The sequence below is a fragment of the Lycorma delicatula genome, chromosome 5, assembly GCF_047948215.1.
Source record: "Lycorma delicatula isolate Av1 chromosome 5, ASM4794821v1, whole genome shotgun sequence".
Lineage (NCBI taxonomy): Eukaryota > Metazoa > Arthropoda > Insecta > Hemiptera > Fulgoridae > Lycorma > Lycorma delicatula.
In genome coordinates, this window is record NC_134459.1 from 12,459,604 (window position 1) to 12,482,706 (window position 23,103).

Here is a 23,103-nt window from a genome sequence, read left to right on the forward strand (position 1 = left end):
ATACCTAGGGAACCCAAAAAACCGGATGGAAATTTTCGGATTTTAATGTTCGCATGTAGGCGTATGTGTTCGGTGTTGGCCTCTAAATCACCTTATATCTCCAGAATTACTAGACCGATTTTAACCAAACTTGGTCAGATTACTTCTATATATAGGACATTGATGCAGTTAAACTTTCAACTTAAAAGGTCACTACTGTTATGTTGTGACGTCACAGGTGAGCGGTAAAATTAAATAAATGAATATTTTAAGTGTAAAAAAGTAACAAGGTCCGGCCGGGTCTCGAACTCGATCGCCCGGTCGACTCGGTAATTGGTGTGTTAAGCCTTACGAGTACACCAGCTGCCGACCGTATAAGCGAAATTTGTTTTATGTAAGTCGTGAAATTAGATCGGCTCGGTTAACGCCGACTGTCACCGCTATTACCACCACACCTGCGCTAATTAAATGCGGTAGTGCGCGGGCTTTATCTACAATCGTTGAATTAAATAAACGAATTAAATAAAAGGATAAATATTTTAAATTAAGTTTTGTACGTATATGTGTGTAAGCCGTACGTCAGAAACAACCCACAGTTGTGAGCTTTTTTCATACATACAGTTCTGTAATATCGACAGAAGCTCTTAAAATATCGCAAGCGTGGGAAAATGCAAATTTACCGTCGACCCTGCCGTACGGTTTATATTATTTCTTTTTTGTAGAGGTTTTTATCGCCGTTAAAACAAATCCATATAAACATCAACAGATTCATAACGAACTATATGATTACATTAGCACAGAATTTATTTATATATATTTATACATATATATAGTTATTTTTTATAATAATGTAATTACGTGAGTTCCCAAAATCTTGAATACTTCAGTTTGAATAAGAGATTTATAAATAGTTGCCGGATATAAAATACGTACAGTTTTATGTCAATAATTCAATTTTTTTTTAAATTGTGCCTCGCAAACTCATCATTTACATAGCAAAAATATTTTTTACTGCGCATCTATTCGATCTATAAAGAAAAAATTACAACCGTCATTTTTAAAGACTTACAATATTAATTTTATATGCGATTTATTTATTTACTTCTTGATTACTCTAATTTATTATTTTGTCGATTAATAAAATCACTAAACTCAGTTACTTTGTTTGTGAGTAGTTGCAGAATATAAAGAGATTTTACTTCGAAATTTTATTAAAACAATTTTCTTTTTCCTTTTTTTAACGAAATATATTTTTCTGATATTCTATCGTTGTATAAAAGAGACTGATTTTCTAATTCAACCGTATTAACAAAAAAAACTCGTTTATTGGTTAATTATTATTAATAATTAAATTTTTTAACTTTATTAGGTGTTAATAAAATTAGGGTTCAAATACAGAGATAGAAGAACAATTGCTAACATGTACAGGAACCATACAGCAACAGTAACAATTGAAGAACATAAGAAAGAAGCCGTAATAAGAAAGGGAGTCCGACAAGGATGTTCCCTATCTCCGTTACTTTTTAATCTTTACATGGAACTAGCAGTTGATGATGTTAAAGAACAATTTAGATTCGGAGTAACAGTACAAGGTGAAAAGATAAAGATGCTATGATTTGCTGATGATATAGTAATTGTAGCCGAGAGTAAAAAGGATTTAGAAGAAACAATGAACGGCATAGATGAAGTCCTACGCAAGAACTATCGCGTGAAAATAAACAAGAACAAAACAAAAGTAATGAAATGTAGTAGAAATAACAACGATGGACCACTGAATGTGAAAATAGGAGGAGAAAAGATATGGAGGTAGAAGAATTTTGTTATTTGTGAAGTAGAATTACTAAAGATGGACGAAGCAGGAGCGATATAAAATGCCGAATAGCACAAGCTAAACGAGCCTTCAGTAAGAAATATAATTTGTTTACATCAAAAATTAATTTAAATGCCAGGAAAAGATTTTTGAAAGTGTATGTTTGGAGTGTTGCTTTATATGGAAGTGAAACTTGGACGATCGGAATACCTTAGAAAAAAAGATTAAAAGCTTTTGAAATGCGGTACTATAGGAGAATGTTAAAAATCAGACGGGTGGATAAAGTGACAAATGAAGAGGTATTGCGGCAAATAGACGAAGAAAGAAGTATTTGGAAAAATATAGTTAAAAGAAGAGACAGACTTATAGGCCACATACTAAGGCATCCTGGAATAGTCGCTTGGAAGGACAGGTAGAAGGGAAAAATTGTGTAGGCAGGCCACGTTTGGAATATGTAAAACAAATTGTTAGGGATGTAGGATGTAGAGGGTATACTGAAATGAAACGACTAGCACTAGATAGGGAATCTTGGAGAGCTGCATCAAACCAGTCAGATGACTGAAGACAAAAAAATAAAAAAAATAAAATTTGTAATATGCTTTAGAATTATGAATTTTTCAAATACGTCTATTTTTCATTATAGTTTATGTATGAATCAAACGTTTTCTGTTAAGTTTTACGTTCTTTTCATTCACTTTTTAAGCGTTAAATTTCAAAATACGTTAAACAAAATAAAATAATATATATATAATATTATGTTTGTATGTATGTCTCTTATGCCTTCCTAAACCGTTCATCCGATAGCGATGAAACTTTGGTGAGTTGTTGCGCGCCCGCCCGCGAAGGTTTCTGGATTAGTCTGGATCCGCTAGGTGGCGCTGGGGTCGAGATATTTCGGAAAATTGTATTTATGGTCCGATTTGGCTCACACTCAGAATATATATTAGTTACGTGAAAAGAAATATTTTTTGCAAAAAATGGAAAAGAGAAATACGGAGAAAGGGAAGAAAAGAAGAAGGGAAAGGTTAAATTTTGCGAAGTTCCATAATGTTCATTTTGTTAATGTTTTATCAAAATTTCATTTGTATTCATTTAATCTATATATACTCAAATCTAGCAATGGCGAAGCATTGCCGGGTCAACTAGTATATATATATAAAAATCAGAATAAGGATTTTTAAGTTTGAAGGGTAGTATTTTTGACTTTATTCCGAAAATTTCCAAATTTAGTTTGGTTTGGTAAATTTCAAACGCTACAGTAATTGTTTCCCATTATGCAGAATAAGTGGGTAAAATCAAGGTTCGAAGTTTTCAAGCGAAAGAAAGATAAATTATTATGAGTTTAAAAAACGCTTTTAATATCTTATGAAATAAATCTAAATTGAAAAAAATTCTTTAAGAAAGTAAAAAAATAAGACTGTGTATGATGACAAATGCGGTTAAATGATGTACTGAAATTTCACAATTTATAAAGTTGAAGGATTGAATTGTTAAACCTTTATTAGTTTCGTGTATTTTATTTTACTTAAACGATACAAATTTTTTGGAGATAATTTTTGGAAAGAATTAAATTTTATTATTTTGTAATTATTTATATTTCAGTTGTAAAAATTTAAGGGTATTGGCGGTTATACTTTTTACTTCCTTGAACGAAGTAAAGGAACTATTGTTATCGCGAAAAATTTCGGTTTTCGCATTTCAACGGAAATATCCATTTTGACTAGTTTTTGGCCGAGTCTGTACGTACGTATGTATGAACCTCGCATAACTCAAAAATGATTAGCCGTAGGATGTTGAAATTTTGAATTTAGGACTGTTGTAAAATCTAGTTGTGCACCACCCCTTTGGATTACAATCGACTGAACCAAAAGTGTCCGAAAAACCCAAAATCCCCAAAAAATTGGATTTTGGTATTTTTGTTAATTACAGTAATAAGCGCTCATTGAGATTTTTTTCAACATTTCATAAGTGGTACTTATTTTCATTGGTTCCAGAGTTATAGCGAAATAAAATTTTAATTAATGAAATATTTGGATCTTAGCGAAGGCACATCGGTTTGAATCAGACTTCAATTTCCTTTTTTTTTAATTTAAATTGTTGATTTATTGATCATTATTAACCTCTTGATATAAAAAAATAAAAAAAATTCGATAAACAATAATTCAATAATAACTAAGAAAAAAAAATATCAGAAGTTATTAATGAAATAAAATTTTATGTACTTTTCATTTAAAAAATGTGTCTATGTAATTCTGTAATTCAATAGGCGTACAAAGAAGTCATGCGGTGTGTCCACATTAGATTTTTTAATGATGTAAAAAAGTTTAAAAAATAATAATAATAATCAACTTAAAAAAAAAAACAAATAAAAGCTAATAAATTGAAAATTTATTAGCTTAAATTAATTTAAAATACCGACACATTCAGAATTGTCCGCTTTCTAGAAGACGAAGTTAAGTGAAAATTTAAAAAAATATTAATTAAGTGTGAAGTCTGTTTTATTTGTATAATTTTTTTCTTTATTTTATATATTTAAAACCTTTTTTAAAAATTCGATAGGCTTGCAAAAAATTTTACTGTAAAGAATAAAATAAACGCAAAAGTGAGAGATCTGTTAATCTTGATAAAAATTTTTTAAAAATACGGTAGGTACAGACGTCACGCCGAAACTAGTCAAAATGGATTTAAAGGATGGTGAAATTGGATGGTAATTGTGATGGATCCTGGATGGTGAAATTGGATATTCTGTTGAAATCTGAAAACCGAAATTTTCCGCGATTACAATACTTTCATGTATTTCGTACAAGGAAGTAAAAAGGAATCCAGAAAAATGAAATGAAAAATACGGTTTTGACCGTTAACTAAGGCTTTCTAGGATTCTAGGAATATCTACGTCTTGATAAAAAATAAAAAAAAAGATGCAAAGTAATGGCGTAAAGAAATCACTATCTAGTGTAATTGAGGTTCTTTGGAATGCAGGAATGTATATAATTTTTAAAGCAAGTTTTCCAAATAATTTTTGAATCTTTTTCTTCAAAATATTTCAACTTTACAGTGACACAATGGGTTTCATATATTTTTTGTTGTTAAGTATTTGAATTTTTATTGTTGTTTTGTTATCTGTTTATTTACATTATTATTTTGATTTGTTGTCAAAATACTGCATTTACTGTTCTATTTTAATCCAACGCTAAGCAATGATGACGACCAAAAAATAATAGTATAATTTTTTATAAAAAAAAAAATCTTCCGCTTATGTTCTATTGGAAAAAACTTGCAATGGTGTAATCAGAGACATTTCCTCTACAAATTAAAAAAAATCGACTGATCAGATTGAAAACCTCTTGTTTTTATCGGTCTATTAAAAAAAAAATACAAGTTCGTATGAGCGAGCGAATCAGTTTTACTACAATAAATTAAAGCTCATTTATTCTTTTTACAACCGATTAAATATATATTAATTATTTCATATTTTTAAAAGATTGTGATTTTGAAATTACGAAGAAAAAAAACACGAATTACAGTTATTTAATGTATAAAATCAAACGAAGGTTTAAGATTTTTATCTTATATGTGTAATGTATTAGAAAACTAAGCATGTTAAAAATACCTTTACAATATTTTTTCTTATATATTATTATTATTATTATTGCACTACATCTTTTCAGGTATAAGCATTATAATTATACATTTTTGGTGTGACCATATAAAAAAAAGTGATGGAATTTCTTAAACAATTATATATTGAGATTAAAAAAACGATAGTCGGTTCACAAAAACTGGTTCGAACCTTAGTTTAGAATTCCTTCAACGACTATATGTGAGTCTGTATTATTATTATTATTATTATTATTATTATTATTATTGGAGTTAATTTAAAAATCTTTATACATGAGTTAAAATTAAAATTCTTGATCAGGCAAAAATGGAAAACTAACATTATATCGCCATATAAAAAAAAATTCCTTTTGCTTATTTATTTCTAACTTTTTTTATAAATTCATGCGCTAGATTTATTTTTTAAAAGAATTAAATTATTTATATACATGTATATAATCTACTAAGATTCGTGTTGTTTGAATTTTTTTAAAGTCTAATACATATTCCGTCGTAATAATAATAATAATAATGATATAAATACGAAGTATTTTACAAAAAAAGGAAGTTCTCAATTAAATTCAAAGTTTATAATTATGAGTGTTAATTATTAAACTTAAGTATTTAAAAAAAATAATGTAAAGTAATACGAATAATAATATAAATTTAATTATACATAATTATAAGTTAACGTTTTATTTTAAAATAATTTTGACAGAATAACCGGATATTTTACTCTGGGTCAGGTAATTACGTTACTTTAATTGAAGTACAATTGTAATAATGTATGCTTATTTTACAATACAGCAAGAAAATGAGAATCCTGACAAGTAAAATCATCTTGTTATTTTGATTGGCATTAAAGGAAATATACGTCACTACTACTATATTAAAAACAAAAGTCAGATTTGTTAATTATATGTTACGGAATAAAATGTTTATTATATATTTTAGTAACTGATTTAATATACAAGGGTCGTTTAATAATTAAAGAACCAAATGACTATAGAAAAAATATTAATTATTAAGACAATGAAACTTATTTTCAAGATGATCCCCAACTGTACTTAGGCATTCATCCCGTCTTTCTGTGAACTTTCTTATTTTCAATAATAAGAATTGTTCACCTCGGTATCCGAGCGTTCTTGACCCGATCGTTCTAGCCGGACTGTGAGCCAAGAAAAATCTCATCCAGAGAACAAAGAAAAAACACTCTGATAATGTGAAATCGAGTGTAACGTAGATGCGGCTACAATTCCTAACCCGTTTGAATAACTTCTATGTCCGTAAGTAAAGGGTTTCTTTTAAGGGGTACGGGAACGAGGGTTTTTTTTCATTTTTCTTCTTCTCCCCGGGCCGGATCCTGCAGTTAAGTATATTACACAGCCCAGGGGAGTGTCCTTTACTCTAACGGACCTCTACGTCTCGGCCCGCCGGTCGAATCTCATTTTGCGCTCGCCTCAAACCCCCAGAGTAGGATCCACTAGGCCCGGCTATGCCGTCCCTGGGTCCCCACTCCGGGTGCCGGGACTCGGTCTTTATGCCAATGCCTCTTGCGGGGACACCCCAAATGGGGCATACCCGCCGGACTCGGTCTTTTTTGTGAGTTTTAAAAATTTTTTTAGGGTAAAAAAGCAAAGCATATGTTATCACCTGAATGCCAAAATAAAATACTAAATTTTAAGTCTGTAAAAGAGGATATTTATTTTAACGGCAAGAACAATAATGAATTACAAAAAAAAACTCATAAAAATTCATATAATAAAGTCATATAGTCTGAAATACTTAACAATAATTCAGATAGAAAATACTCGTAGTCTTTAATACTTCGAGGCTCGAAACATAGTGGCGATGATGTTCTCCACGCTGAGCGGTCTGGTAATCGCCGAACAAGCTAGGCGGTAATGATCCCGCTGCGGGCATCAGAACACCACGTGTTCTGAGATATCCGGGTCGCCACAGTAAGTGCAGTAGGAAACGAGCGTTATCTTGCAAAAGAATTACGCCTTTTTAGAGAACCAACGCATTTCCTCCTTATTGCTGGTTTTACTTTATTTTCTAGCGCGTCATAATATTACTCACTGTTGATCAATTGTTCTTCCAAATAATCGCAATAGATTGAGTCTTATAGACCCAGAACACCGTTATAAAAACGCGTTAACAAAAAGTTAATAACAAAGAAGTTATTCATTAAATACGAAATGCTGGTGAATTTATTCAAAATGAGATTGAAATGATACGGAAAACCACCGGAAATATTTTACGTCGGGCAGAGTACCGTGTACATTTTGAAGAAGGGAATTTCGAACGATTACTGTAACTGAGGTTTGAGGTTTGTTATTCTGTTACCACTTTATCATTTCGTGTATTTTATTTTTTCGTTTTGCTATATTAAGAATAATTATGTACAGGAAGAATATTACGATTTTCTGTCTATTTTTCGTACGCCTTCCTTTAATAAAAAAACAATTTTTAAACATTTTTATTAGCTGTATTTACATTAATTTTTCACAAAATTAAATTTTCTAAAACGTTTTGTCACTAAATTTTCCGCATTTATTAGTCATTTAACAAAGCTATTGTACTACAAACCTAAAAAAAAAAAAAAACTTGTTTTTCGACACAGAATTTTGTGTTTTACGTCTGATATCTAAAAAACTACTGGAGGTACTATTCTGGGTCAGGAATTACATTTCCAAAATACCGTTAGCGACACTTTACCGGCCAGTACGAAATTTTTCAATTTTTTTATTGTTTGCCAGGAAAAAATTCCGTACTCTGATGTTTTGATTCCGGCTCAAAATTATGATCAGAAGTCTCATCACAACTTATTATGCGATCTAACAAAATTTCAGCTAAAAACTATCGTTTAAGTTCTATATAAGTTTGAAATGTTATTTTGAATCGACCGTCTCCAAACTAACCTCGAACACGTTTTACAGAAATATATCATGAATAATGGAATGGAGAGTATCGATATTCGCACTTCAGTAATTTCCCAGTTTTTATGCGTTTTTTCCTCGTAAATAAGATCATTAATGCGACTTTGCAAAGCGTCAGTCAAAACTTTCTTTGGTCTTTCGCAAATATGAAAAATCGATAACACTTTTTCTGGTCGAATTAATTGTTCGATCCACTTGGAAACAATTTTCGTGGTTTTTATCGCCTGTTTCAACATCCGCGAGTAGTTTTTGGTCGATTTTACATCTTTAGAAAATCAAAATCTTATCAAAATACATTGTTTTTCCACGTTACCATTTAAACGGAGCCTTGTTTATTTAGAAATAAACAAGATGTTATTAGGATGGAAAGTTTTCAGCTGATATTTTGTACGCAAGCGATGTCAATTTGATCGTTAGACAGATTCAATTTATTCTGTTAAATAGTTTTCAGCTGTTCCATCTGTTTCTAATTATCGAACTATCCTCATCGTTCAAAAACAATTACTTATTACTACAATTACTTATTACTTATTACTATTACTTATTCGTACAGATAATTTATATGCAATTTATAAAAATATCTCCGAATAATTAAAAATATATTAATTTATATTTATTTAAAATTATATAGAAAAATCAAGGCACTCTTTACAAGTTGTATGCAATTTCCCATTATATCGTTCTACTTCTCAGCGAACCCGAATTACGCATCAAGTACCCGAGTATAAATTTTTTAATGCAAACAGTACACTGCACCCTAGATTAGAACAATTTTTTACAGATGAACTGCGCACCGTTTACCTGATTTTAATTAGGTAATATTATAATAATACAAAATCGTAATTAAAAAATTTACGAAAATAAATTTAAGGCTAAATTATAAAAATACAAATGTTAAAATTTATAATTTTGCTTAAAAAAATTAAGATTTAGCTTTAAATTATACCTTTGAAATTATTTTTTGTTAAAATACCCCAAAAATGTTACTTGTTTAAGCCTGCCCATTTAATGATATTTATAATTTTTTTTTTAAGAAGTCATTTCAACGTCTGGTTATAGGATCCTTAACTCTTATAGTTTCGTTTACACTTTTCAGTTTGATATAAGTATTTGGACTACAAAATTATTTAACACGGATGGGCGTTGTAGAACCTTCCATTAAATCGTATGTGAAACGATTCGCTGAAGTTTGTTCTTTTTTCTAAACTAGCTATGAAGATGGACAATATCGTTGATGAAGGCATTACATTTGCATTTTTCGATATATGTATCAATGAAATAATCTGAATATCGTTTTAATCCTTTGTCTTCTGGTTGCCCCTTAATAAATCGAAAATAAAACAATCGGATACCTTAGAAGGTTCCAAAAATTTTTAACCGATCGCATAGTTCAACCGTCTCCTAGGATCAATTTCAGCAGTATTTTACTCTTGTCATTAAACCTTGCTCCTGAATTTTTTATAGAAATTCTGGCCGAGATGAAAACGACCACCAATTAACTGCATCTCAGGCTATACTGATTATAATGAATCTCGAATACTATTTTCTAAATCAATTACTTTACATTTAGGATTTAACTCAACATTTAAACTCTGCATTTGTTTTTCGATGGCTGAAATCGGAAGTTTTTACAAGTTTATTTGGTAAGATCCATAAAGCTAAGTGCCATAATAATATCCATACGTAATGCTCGTTTACTTTATATGAAAGGCAAATAACTGTATAAAAGATTTCAAACGGTAATCAATCGTACCATTTAAATAAATGTTATCCGGATTACATAAAGCCCGAAAATTACTTTCGAGAAGATATTGTTATATTTTTTTCGGTGTTAATAACAGGCAAGAAATTTTAACCATAAGGGGGTTTTAAATTTTGAATTTAACAAAATACCACCTGTTTGGCACTTTTTGGCATAGGTCGCTGATTCTTCCTCCTTTCGTTATATGTGTTTACGAAAGTTGTTAATTCTGTCTTGGTTATTATATCTACAGTCGCGACGTCTTCCTTTAAAAATACGTTTGATGGTTTTTCCGTTAAATTTTCAGTAAAATAGAAATATTATTTAGATACTAACGGGTTAATGGCCGGCGGTTGGTTGGTACGGTATTCGTGCTGTTCTGTACAGTTACACCAAGCAGGAGGTAAAATCGTATTTTTCAGATTCTGTCGAAATTTTTCGGATCTATGTCCTGAATGCGCAGAGGAAGAAACCCACTCTCATGTGTACTTTTGCTGCCTACGCTTTGAGGGAGAACGTGAAGAAATGCTGGCCGCCTTTGGTGTCGAGGCCATGTTTCGGCTGTAAGAAATACAGTGTGTATTGATGAGAGGACCCGGTGAGTGGAAGGTAGTGGAGTTGTATGTAAAGAAGGTAGACGAGAAGTTACACGCATGGAAGGAGTCCCGTCGAAGAACGAGACGCCGCAGGGTGCCGGGCAGGACAGGCTCGCGGCTGATCGCCTAGGAGGTTCTCCTTAGCATCTGGAGGTCGCCTTGGTACGATGAGGCCACGGGCACTCCCTCGAAGCCTTCGGAGCAACGATAGTGGCTGCAAATGATAACTGTTATTTTGTGTACATTGTTGGGTGTGCGTGTATGTGAGCTTGTGTGAGAAGTGCGGGTAAGATTTTTGTTTGTGATTGACTCCTTTGCTTTTAGAGGTGTGTCTGTGTGATGTTTTTGGTTGTCGCTTGTTTCGTCGGGTGTGTTGTTGATTGTATGGGTTTTCACGTATGTTAGCGGTGTCCGATTGTGTATCTGGGCGTTATATCCCCCTTCTGAAGTAATGCCGCATCAGCGGCTTCCAGGAGGGATAGTTAACCAGGGATGGAGGTTTAGTCGGTAGTGCCCAGGCATACATACGCACTTAATACCGTCTTGCGGAACCTGTTAGCAAGTCCGATACTACCTAGGCGCCCGTAAATGGGGATCCTCCAACTCTTTAAACAAAATCAGAAGGTAAAAAGGATTACACTAGTCTGCAGTTCGTGAACTTTGTGAGTTTTAATGAATATGAGGGTTTTTACCTTAGATATCATGTCTAAGATAAAAACAAATCCTTTAATATTAATGTAGTATTTTTTTTTATCGTCATGATTTAATGTAAATGATACTGGTAGAATTTAGGGCTAGTTTGAACTGTATTTTTTTTTGAAGAGATGGTAGATGATGAAATGAAGCAACGCTATGTTCTTCTTGAATCGTTGTATTTAATTTGTTGTCACCCTTGACATTTTAATTGAATTACTATAGTCTCATTGAACTTAAGAATGTATGACACCTTAATAATAATTGAACTTGAACGTTATCAAGAAACTATGAGTCCCCTTGGACTGAAATGAAAACACGACCGCACTGTGCGGGATCCTGACGTAGAATATAACTAACACTAATTGTCCATCTGGATGATGAAGTATGGTTTTAAGCGTAAATTAACCAAAATCAGTCCAATTTTAAATATGGAGAGTAGTAAAACTTAGAGAGCACATCATATTTTACAACGTCATTTTTCGCGTAGTAATATATTGAATCGTTGGCTTAATTAGTTATGTGTTATAACAGAAGGCTATAACAGATGGTTCCCGAGATTAAAATTTAGAAAATAGATTGAAATTTATTCTAGTATTTCATCTACCAAATGATTTAATTGTTCTTGAGGTATCAGGGATTTAATAGAAAATTTCATTCATAGATGCAATTTATTTTTAAACGGGGGTAAAATTTTGTCGTTATGAAATAGCATTATATAAATTAAAAAAAAAAAAATATATATCTGAATAATAGAATTATTTTTTAACATTTCAAATGTTGTGGTGTGTTAAAAAATATTTTTTTTAAAATAATTTTTGAAAGAAATACTCAAATTTTTCAAAAAACTCTAATGGCAAACGCAGGGATTTCACAAGTTTCATTGGTAGATGAACGATACAATTTTTGTAGCTGGTCTTATTATTTATTTTTTTTTAACCTCCGGGTCCACCGTTAGGCATGCTTAAGAGGATGAGATTAATGATTTGTAGCGCGTGTGAAAATGCCATGTCTGACCGGGATTCGAACCCGGGACCTCCGGATGAAAAACCGAGACGCTACGACTCGCTCCATGGTGGCCGACAGGTGGTGTTATTTATGTACTGTATAAAAAATACTACAATTATGCCTTTAAATGATTAAGATCCCAATTTATTTACGTATTATTTTTGTATTTAAAACTATTATATCTTTTCGTTACAAATCGGAAATAATTCATTATTTTATTATTTGTTCTCATTAACATGATTTGTATTGATTTTTTTTTGCTTGTTGGGATCAAACATAAACGGCAAAAAATGGCATAAGAAAACTTTTAAAATGAAGATAATTTAATCAGGCATACCAATTTACACGATTGAAATTTTTTAACTTTTTATCCTAGAAGGATAGGACGGTTGTCGTATCCTTTTTGGTAAAAAAATGGTTTATTTAAAAAAAGGTTTTTTTATTTTTTTTAAATGGATGCATTTAAAAAATAAATTTTAACAGGCTAAAATAATATTTAAAACAACTTTCCTTGGAAGTTTTAATTTTTATTTTTAATGAAGAATAAAGGTTTCACTCTTCTTTTAACCAAACCTCTTTTTATAATTTACTAGCCGAGGATGAATTTTATCGAAAAGTTTCAAACAATGTAAATTGAAACAAATATAACAAACAAATAAATTGAAGCAAATTCAAACGAGGATTTTTCCTCTGTCTTCCGGGACAATATTTTTGTGTATGATTTGTTCAAAGGATATAAATTAGAGTAAAAAATTTCAGAAATCAGAATTAGAAATTTATTTAATTTTCGTACGAATTAATTTTTTAAGTTTTGTGAATTATTTTCTGATAAAAGATAAGCATTATTAATTGGTGGTACACCTATTCAGATTATGTTGTTAAAAAAAAAAAACAAATTAAATCAGATTTCGTTTGAGAAAATATAGATTTTAAAAAAAATTTAAGTTAAATTTTTATGAAAGAATATCAAATTCTTTATGATGTCCAATTCTCATAGGAACTAGATATTTAGATGTTCAAGGGAACTTGACAGTCTGAAAAAAGGAGTGTATTTAGTTATACCCCTATATCCGTTTCCGAAAAAGAGAATTCTGCCATATAAATATTATATTTTATCTAATTTATTTACTTCCTTGATGGATGCGATTCATTAATATGACTTTTATTCTGTCTATCTTTACCAGTTATTTGAAGCTTAACAACTCTCTTTCTACATAAAAGATATTATTTTATTAACCATTCGTTTACTAAAATATGCAGTTTTATTCCATTAATGAAATCCTAAGCAAAGAAAAGAGGACTATAGAAAATTTACTCTTTTTGACTACTTTTTAGCCGTGATGAATTTATGCCACTGTGAAAATAAAAAATGTGTTTTTAAAATATCCATTTGTAATCGAGTTATTTGAGAATTGACTTCTAAGATCATTAGCCCTCGTCCCATTTTTAAAAAGAGAATAAAATCACCAGTAAGATGGACAGATTTGAGAGTTTGTAGGACCCTTATATTTTAATATAAACTCAAAAAATATATCTACTGAAATAATTAAATAAGACAGACACATAACACATGCAGTTTGTAAAGAGCCCTGACTTAACATAAAAATAAAAATGAAACATTTATTTATTTATTTTTTTGTTGTCTTCAGTCATTTGACTGGTTTGACGCAGCTCATTTTTTGGGGAAAAAAGCAGCTGTAGTTTTCCATTGCTTTCAGCTGCGCAGTACTCAGAGGACTGAGTGATGTTGATATGGCCGTTTAAGTCATTGTGACTCACGCCCCTAACAACTACTGAAAGAGCTGCTGCCCTCTTTCAGGAATCATTCCTTAGACTGGCTCTCAACAGATACCTCTCCGATATGGTTGCACCTTCGGTCCAGCTACTCTGTATCCCTGAGCACTCAAGCCCCCTCACCAACGGCAAGGTCTCATAATTCATAGAGGAGGAAACATGAGAAACATTAAACACACACAAAAATAAAACAAAAAAAAACTGTTTGACAATATCATGTAATTTTGAGAGCTCTATGTTCGGGTGAAAATTGCCTTCACGTAGAGGATTCTGTCAAACGTAACGCACATTCTGATTCCGTCGAAGGCTTACCATAAACATAATAGTAATTAATATAGGTAAGCAACTAATTTTTCTTCTTTGCCATTTTCAAAATTAGCAGCAATATTTCTTAGTAAATGCCTCTTTCTGAGGTTTTCACGTATTGTACATTTCGCCGGTTAACAAATTTGAATTTTTTTGTGTGTGACCAATTCTGAGTCTGGCTAATTCTAGAGTAATTTTAATCGCATCCAGTTTCGTGTTACGTTATCTCCATTCATTATTCTAGGTTCTGTCATTTCCTGACAGTGTTAGACGATTAAAATTTTCCGTGCGAATAGGATTATGTCCATATTCTCACAAATTGTTGCGGTTCTTGCAGTTTTGTCTGCGTTTTCATTTCCTAAGTTATTAGCGTTTCCTTGAAGTCCATACACACGTCAATGTCCCATTCGGTTTAGTTCATACAGAATGTTTGCGATAACGATATTCTCAATCTTCTGTTACGAATAAAATTTTTAGCGGTCTTAAAGAATCCGAACATGTAAGTACGCTCTCTTCGCAAAAATGTTTTGTGTACCGAAGAGCTTTGCTGTATAGCAATGAGCTCTCTCTCTCTCTCTTTTCCTGTTTAGCCCCCGATAACTACCGCTTAGATAATACTTCAGAGGATGAATGAGGATGATATGTATGAGTGTAAATGAAGTGTAGTCTTGTACATTCTCAGTTCGACTATTCCTGAGATGTGTGGTTAATTGAAACCCAACCGCCAAAGAACACCGGTATCTACGATCTAGTATTCAAATCCGTGTAAAAATAACTGATTTTACTAGGACTTGAACGCTGGAACTCTCGGCTTTCCAAATCAGCTGATTTGGGAAGACGCGTTCACCGGTAGACTAACCCGGTGGGTTATAGCAATGAGCCATATTTGGCAGTTCCCACGAATGTGTTCCACCATTTATGTATATACAGCATCCAACTTCATATTCAGTTTTAGAACTTATCAATTTATATACATCCTTCAGAGCTACTGATGATTAACGAAAACTCCGGTTGGATGATCAATGCTGGTTTCTCTTTTATTTTTCGATAACAGAGATCTAATCTTGGGCTTACATTTTGTAAAATCATGGTGGTATTTCTCTCTTAGATATTACTAATATATTTGGCAAAGCAATTCCGGTTTTGTTGTTAACTTACGATACCGTATTCCGGCTGGTCTGGGGTAGGTAGTGCAGCCGAAAGAATGCTCTGAAATGTAATGGCGTTATCCCAGCTTCAGACATTAAAGTAGTAATCTGATATGTTCGGAAAGTGCCTGTGGTATATCTGACTCCGTTGTTATGAATGACGTCTCAGATGATGTCATTCTTAGATGCGACTTTGTAGCGAATGAATATGCAGTACACCCGTAATCGAGATTCGATTGAACCAATACTTTATATAATCGCAGTATGAGCCCCAATTCATATTCAATAAACATTTAATAAAATAAAAAGCCTACATTACATTTGTACTGAATAGGATGATATAAAACACGACTGAGATCAGGAGTTCTCATCCTACAGCAAGTTTTCTGTAGTGAACATTTGAATCCATTATTCTTTGCAACTTTGTTGAGAGCGTTTATCGCTCGTTGAAATTTATACTTCACCTTAACTATATTGCTACTGGCGTATACGGTTGCCAGATCATGACGTAGACGCTTTGCCGATTTCTCCTGGAATGGCTATTATCAGTTTCTTGATCGCGGTCGTAAACAAAATACTGTTCAACTGCGAGCTTTGCGATGTGCAATTTTCCAAAACGTTTTCTTACGAGTACTCATTATAAACTCATAATGGAAAGTACAGTTGTTCAATTAATGCCGGTAAATTGTCACGAATGCCCCATTCGTGTAGTTGGAGCATTAATCCATGTCGCCAAGTCATATCTTTTTTCATATCATATTTTTTTTATTTTTACAGAAAAAGCTTTCTGAAGATCAAAAAAGGCTCCTTTATAATATTTCCTAGCGGTGAAGCTGTTATACATAATATTTTCAAAATTAATAATTGGGTACTGTCGAAATCATGCTTTATGCTAGAATAAAAGGCCTTCTCTTTCTAAAATCCAAACGATTCGATTTTTTTTTCTAATAACACACGTTAAGGAAATAAGATAGTAATTATTGAGATCGGTCTATTTTTTTTTTTTTTTTGGAGTTGGAATAAAATATGCTTTCTTAAACTTCCACAGGTACATTCCCACCATATCTGATTGTATAATTCTAGTAATCTAACTTTTGCAGGGGTGCTTAGCCGTCTGATCGTGACGTAATATATTTCGTCTGGACCAGATGATATATTGCCCGTTTTTCCGACGCTTACACAAGTTCGTCTATTTTGAATGGTACATTGTATGAAAAATTCAATTTAGTTTCAAAATTTAGGTGACCCTCAAGTTCTGCTTTTTTATTTTTGAAACATCCGTCATAATTAACGGTTTTACTGGCAAGTAATGGGAGTAAAGTTTGTACACCCTAGATAGCCTTCTGTGGATGTACAAATGTCTGCTGCAGTCGTATTTGTGCTGATAGGTGAGATGTATAATTGCCAGAATCGTTTTTTTTGAATCTGTCACAAGTTGTTTTTTTATACGTCCTTTGTTTTTTAAAATCAATTGAATTTCCGATGTTGGACTTTGCAAAGCGTTATATGCTTTTTTCTTACTTTTTATCGTTTTATTAATTTCATCATTCCACCACCCCATGGGTGGCTTCTTGAGTTTCTCGGATGTTATGGGAATTAGTCAAACTAAATTTTAACTAATCTTTTCTCATTGTAAAATTTCTACAATTATAATATTTGGGTTTTCCAGTCATCGGTAATTTTTCAAGTACTCCTATTTCAATCGATAATGGTTAGTAAAAGAAAAAATTCTTTAAGTATATATTCGTTTTGATAAGCTGAATAAGGAAAACTGTGTACAGTAATTCAAATGTGTACAATAAAAATTATAGATAACTACCTTGAAGAAGAAAGATTTTTGTTAACTATCGCATAACACAAATAATTAGAGGACCCTTGCTCGTAAAACAATATGCTGGCTAATCAGTTATGTACAAACGTAATTGTGCATTGCCCACTCCGCAAATTTACTCCTCACTTTAATTTACAGATTTTAATTAATTAGGTAAGTAATATTGATCGTTTTTTTATTTTTAACGTATTATTTCTAGCTGATCAAAATGAACGTACCATTTCCATTTTTACTTCCTTGTACGAAGTAAAGGAAATATTGTGATCGTGAAAAATTTCATCTTTCAGATTTCAAAGAAAATATCCATTTTGACCATGCCTGAATCCATTTCGACTAATTTCGGCGTAACTTCTGTACATGCGTATATATGTACGAATGTATCTCGCATAACTCAAAAACGATTAGCAGTAGTATATTGGATTTAGGACTGTTGTAACATCTAGTTGTGCACCTTCCTTTTTGATTGCAATCGGTTGAACCAAAAGTGTCCAATAAAGTCTAAAATCCAAAGAAATTTATATTTTGAACCTTTTTCTAACTGCAGTGCCCTCATTGAGAGTTTTTCAACGATATATAATAAGTGGTACTTATTTCATTGGTTCCAGAGTTATAGCGAAATTATATTTGAATTAATGAAATATTTGGATCTATAAGGGAAAGACACAAAGGTTCGGATCTGATTTCTTCTCCTTTTTTTAATTTTTTTTTTTTTTTTTAATTTAAATATATTGTTAATTAATAGCCCGTGATTGTAAAAAAAATATATATAATAAATAATTATTCAGTAATAATTTAAAAAAAAAAAATTTTTTTAAATCAGAAGTTATTAGTGAAATAAAATTTTATGTACTTTCAAAATTGTGTATGTGTAATTTAATAGGCATTATTAGAAATGTGTATATGTAATAGATTTGACGAAACATCTGATTATTTAATATTAATTGGAAAATATAATTTAGAATCGTATAGATTTTCTAGTTTAATTTCCGTTTAATTTTATTTAATCATTGGAATTTCTGTTTAATTTTATCTACATTTTAGTTATCTACAGAGTAAATGAAAAATAGACCCTCGCAAAAACAACATATACACTGAGGCACGCATGCTAGATCTATAATAAATTACAAAAAATTGTTATCTTGTAGTTCATTACTCCTCTGATATTGTCGGATACTATTCTCCCTAATTCGGAGTTGATAATTTCGTTTATTTGTTGCCAATCATTTAATCGCTCTTTGGTTTGATACAATTCTTCTGATCTTAAATCGTGTCCACGTTCTCTAGTTTTCAAATTTTCTCTCTCTATGTATTCATCATCCTCTCAATCATTTTATTCTTCCTTGGTTTTACCGTTTTATTCCTCTTTATATTTTTAATTTTCTCTTAATCTTTTGATTCTTTCTTTGGTTTTAACATTTTCTTCCTCTTTATATTTATCATCTTCTCTTAATTTTTTTATTCTTTTCTTAACATTTTATTCCTCTTCATATTGATCTTAGTGTTGGTTTTTTGAGATATATTATTTCATGTTATTTTTTTTTTTTTTTTGTATGATTGTCTCTTTTTCATTTTTGATTATTCACCAAGTAATCCGATAATAAAAACTGAATATTTTACCCCGTAAGGACGAAATTAATATTTATAATCAGTATACAGGAGTTCATTAAACGGAAGAGTTAAATTATTATTAAATTTTATTTATACGACACACCAGAAATCTGAAACTTTGTTAATCAGCAACTCACGAAGATACGAATAATACTGATTTAGTAATACGAGTAATAAAAGGACTTTTATTTATCCTAATATTTCATGTAAGGATGTTAAATTAGTAATTGTATAAATATTTAATGTTAATAAAAACTAATATTTCAGCAATTGTGCAACTGTCTACTCTATTAAAGTATTGGATGATCGTATCTCACTTTCAAATGAAATAAGTTTAAATGAAGTTCAGCAAAAAAGTGTGTATGTAATTTAATAGGCGTACAAGGAAGTCATGTAGTGTCCACATCAGACTTTTAAAAATAACAATTCCTGACCGATAAAGCTGTTGCTGATAATTATCAATAACTAGAAACAAAAAAACGTGTAGGGCTGTGTCGGGGCACACGGTAGTTGGTTTAAAGTGAAATGTCACAGACCTTAGATGAAGTTCCTCCGAGCTACAGACCGACCAACTTATCTGTACAGTTAAATGGGAGAGCCATCATCGCATTTTTTTGAACAAAACCGAAAGTCTTCAATGTAAAATTTTAGTTCCTTCATTTGGCCAACTCTGTAGAGTTGGCCAAATCCGATACACTTTTAGTGTATCGAATTGAAATAAAAACGAGGCGTTGACTGCGCACTAAATTTAATTTTAACATAAAACAGACACTAAATGTACATGATATTTATTTCGACTAATATTCGACGACAGTTCTGTTCAACATCGGTCTGTAATATGAGAAGTAAGAGATATACGTAATAAGTAACGGTAAAGGTGCTCGCGTCGTGCCACCTTTGCAACGCTCCCGAAACAGTCTCGCTTGCTCGACACCGGACCTTGGGGTTCCTGTGCGTGGCCCATAACCTAATATGCGTAATTTATATTTCCAGCTGGCTTTTGCGCAGGCTGAGGCTGACATATTGAATTTCTATACTTTTTTACACATTGCCCAAAATACACTTATTAATACTTAAATCGATGTATCTCAAAAAACACAAACATACGAACCACCGCGCTATCACGTCTACGTCGTGAACTACACTGAATGGAAATTAGCGATAGAACCAGTTTTGGCCGATCTGCGCTGCGTCCCCTCCCCGACAACCCGCTCACCGGTGACGCAAACTCAAAACCACATCCGCGAGCTGAATAGTTAATTTATAAAATGACTTTACGTCTCTGAGACTAATAGTTAGGGAGTTGCTGTTAAGGCAGGACGATATAGATTTTTTCGTTTTGCTACAATTTTTCGTTCTGGCACCCGTGTGTTTTCGTGTGACTTTAGAGACGTTTCACGTCAATCCGGTCTAGTAATACCCAAATTTAACGAGGATAATAAGAAAAAATTAATTGTTATTAGTCAGTTAATATGAGATAGAAATGGTTTTGAATTTCACACAGGAGTAATATTAAGTAAAAAACATATTTAAAAAAATTGTTACTCTTTTGTTAATTTTTCTATCGTTATTGAAACGGAAAATAGGATACCTCGATTATTTACCGCTATTATAAAACAAATTCAGGGTTTGGATAGATCCTCACTTTAAATGGAACGCACACATTAACAGTGTGTGTAAAAGACTTATATACTTAATCTTTAAATTCTACCAAATTAGTAAACTAAAAAATAATAGTATCGCTAGGCTTGTATGTTTTCCGTATGCCGATCAATATTGCAGTATGGAATATGTTCACGGGGTAAGGCAAGGAAGTGCACTTCAGAAAGCGTATGTTCTTCAAAAACGCTTAATAAAAGCAGCCTTAAATGGGCCCAGAATTACCCTACAACTGACCTATTCAGGGAATTTAACGTATTAACACAGACAGACGTAGAGCTCTACGTCAAAAACATTGTTTTATATATTAACAAAAATATAAACCTTTTTAATACCGGTGATTCATTATATAATCTGAGGCCATCTGTTATCACCTTTATGAAACCCTGAAATGACCTATCCCTCTGCAGAAGACATTTCATGTATATTTCTGGTAATAAATTTTAACAAAGTAGTAAATTTTAAACTAATAAATTTTATTCCTGCTAACTTTACGTATAAAAGACTCCTGAAAGAAATAGATGAGTAGATAATGATAAATAATGTGTACAAATCACTATTCTAAACGTGTTTTTACCGTCCTTCTAAATGATGCATAATTAGTTAATTTTCTAATCCGATCTTAATAGTGTTTTGGTTTTTTATATATACTACTATAACAGAGCTAATCCAAACTAAGGAAGGTAAACTTATTAAGGATAAATTTATAATTATAATTATAGTCATAAAATTAATACTAAGATTATTTTATATTGTTACAAAATAGTGATAACAACATTACATTCATTTTACTGCGATTTGTACAATATACTAAACATAAAGGTGTACAACAATATAAATATTATTTACATCAACTTCATATCCTTGTATCTTCTTGATATTTAGTTAATCTACAATGCTCAATTATCTTTTTTTTAGCCCACCGGGCTGGCTGGTTTAGTGTTTAATTCTTCATCGCAAATCAGATGATTTCGAAGTCGAGAGTTCACGCACGCGCATAAGGTTCAAATCCTAGTAAAGGCAGTTACTTTTATACAGATTTAAATACTAGATCTCAAGCTTTAACAATTAAGTTTTTGTTTGAAAAAATTTTTATTTATTTATGCAAATATTTTAATTTTTAAATTCCCTTTTTATAAATATTACATACAAGTGGCTCGTGCCTGCGAACAGGTTATCCTTTGTTTGCTAATTATATATTGTAATTCCTTTTTTATACAACGGAAATAAAGGTTTATTCTTTCATTCATTCAGTCATTATGCTACAAACTTATCGGCAAAAATATAATGTTGTAATCCCTTGTAATGCAGTTTTTTTCTTTTTTTTTAAAGAGGTGGAGAAACCCCATTTACGGGCGACGAAGCAGTGTCGGGCTCGCTAACAGATTCCGCAAGATGTTATTAATTGCGTATGTATTTCTGCGCACTACCGACTAAACCTCCATCCCTGACAACCCACCCCTCCTGGAAAGCGCTAATAGAGCATTACTTCAGGAGGGGGATAACCACGCGCGCGCGCGCACACACACACACACACACACATACAATCGGTCACCACAAGCAAACATCAAATTCAACCATCACACAAAACACAGAAAAACGCAATCACAATATCAAAACGTACAGGCACATAGATACCTCGCGCACAAATGCCTATTGTAATAAACAATACCTATGTTATCTACATATTGTAATGTACAGTTATTTTAGTTAAATTTAGAGTACTATTTGTTAATGAAAAGAGTGAAAAAAATCAAGAGATGGCATTTTAGTGTAACTACGAATTTATGTTACGTATTGTAACAAGACCGGTATATCGAGCCTGAGTAACGGATTCCCACCAATTAAGAAGAAAGTAGTAGAAAATATAATAATGGAAGGAATCCAGAAAGTGCTAAAAGGAACTCTTTTAGCAAAGGTAATAGATCCGTTTAACATTCGTATTTTGTAATACCGCCCACTGACTCACCTAAACAGATTTTTATCCGTGAGAAGAGTTATCGAACCCAGATTAGGAATGCATGGGAACGAAAGGGCTTGGTCGATCGTTCTCACGCTCAACTGGGGTCTGATCCGGCAGGTAAAGAAGATATGAGTATAAATACTCCGGGGAAGATCAGTTGAAATTAGTTCTGCGAAATCGGTCTAAGCGAGACGTTATGATGTCAGTCTGCGAGATGTCAGTCAGCGAGAGTATTCTGCAAAGACGTCGGTGAAGAAGGGAATTTCTAGTGAATTACGATTAAGCGATTAAGATGACGTAACGAGTAATTCCAATCTGGACAGTACACGAAAACAAGAAATGGTTCGGTGAATTACTGTAAGACTATAAGTAAAATAGATAATGTACTAAATTTCATTCATAAATTTTTAGGGTAGTTTTATTTGTGA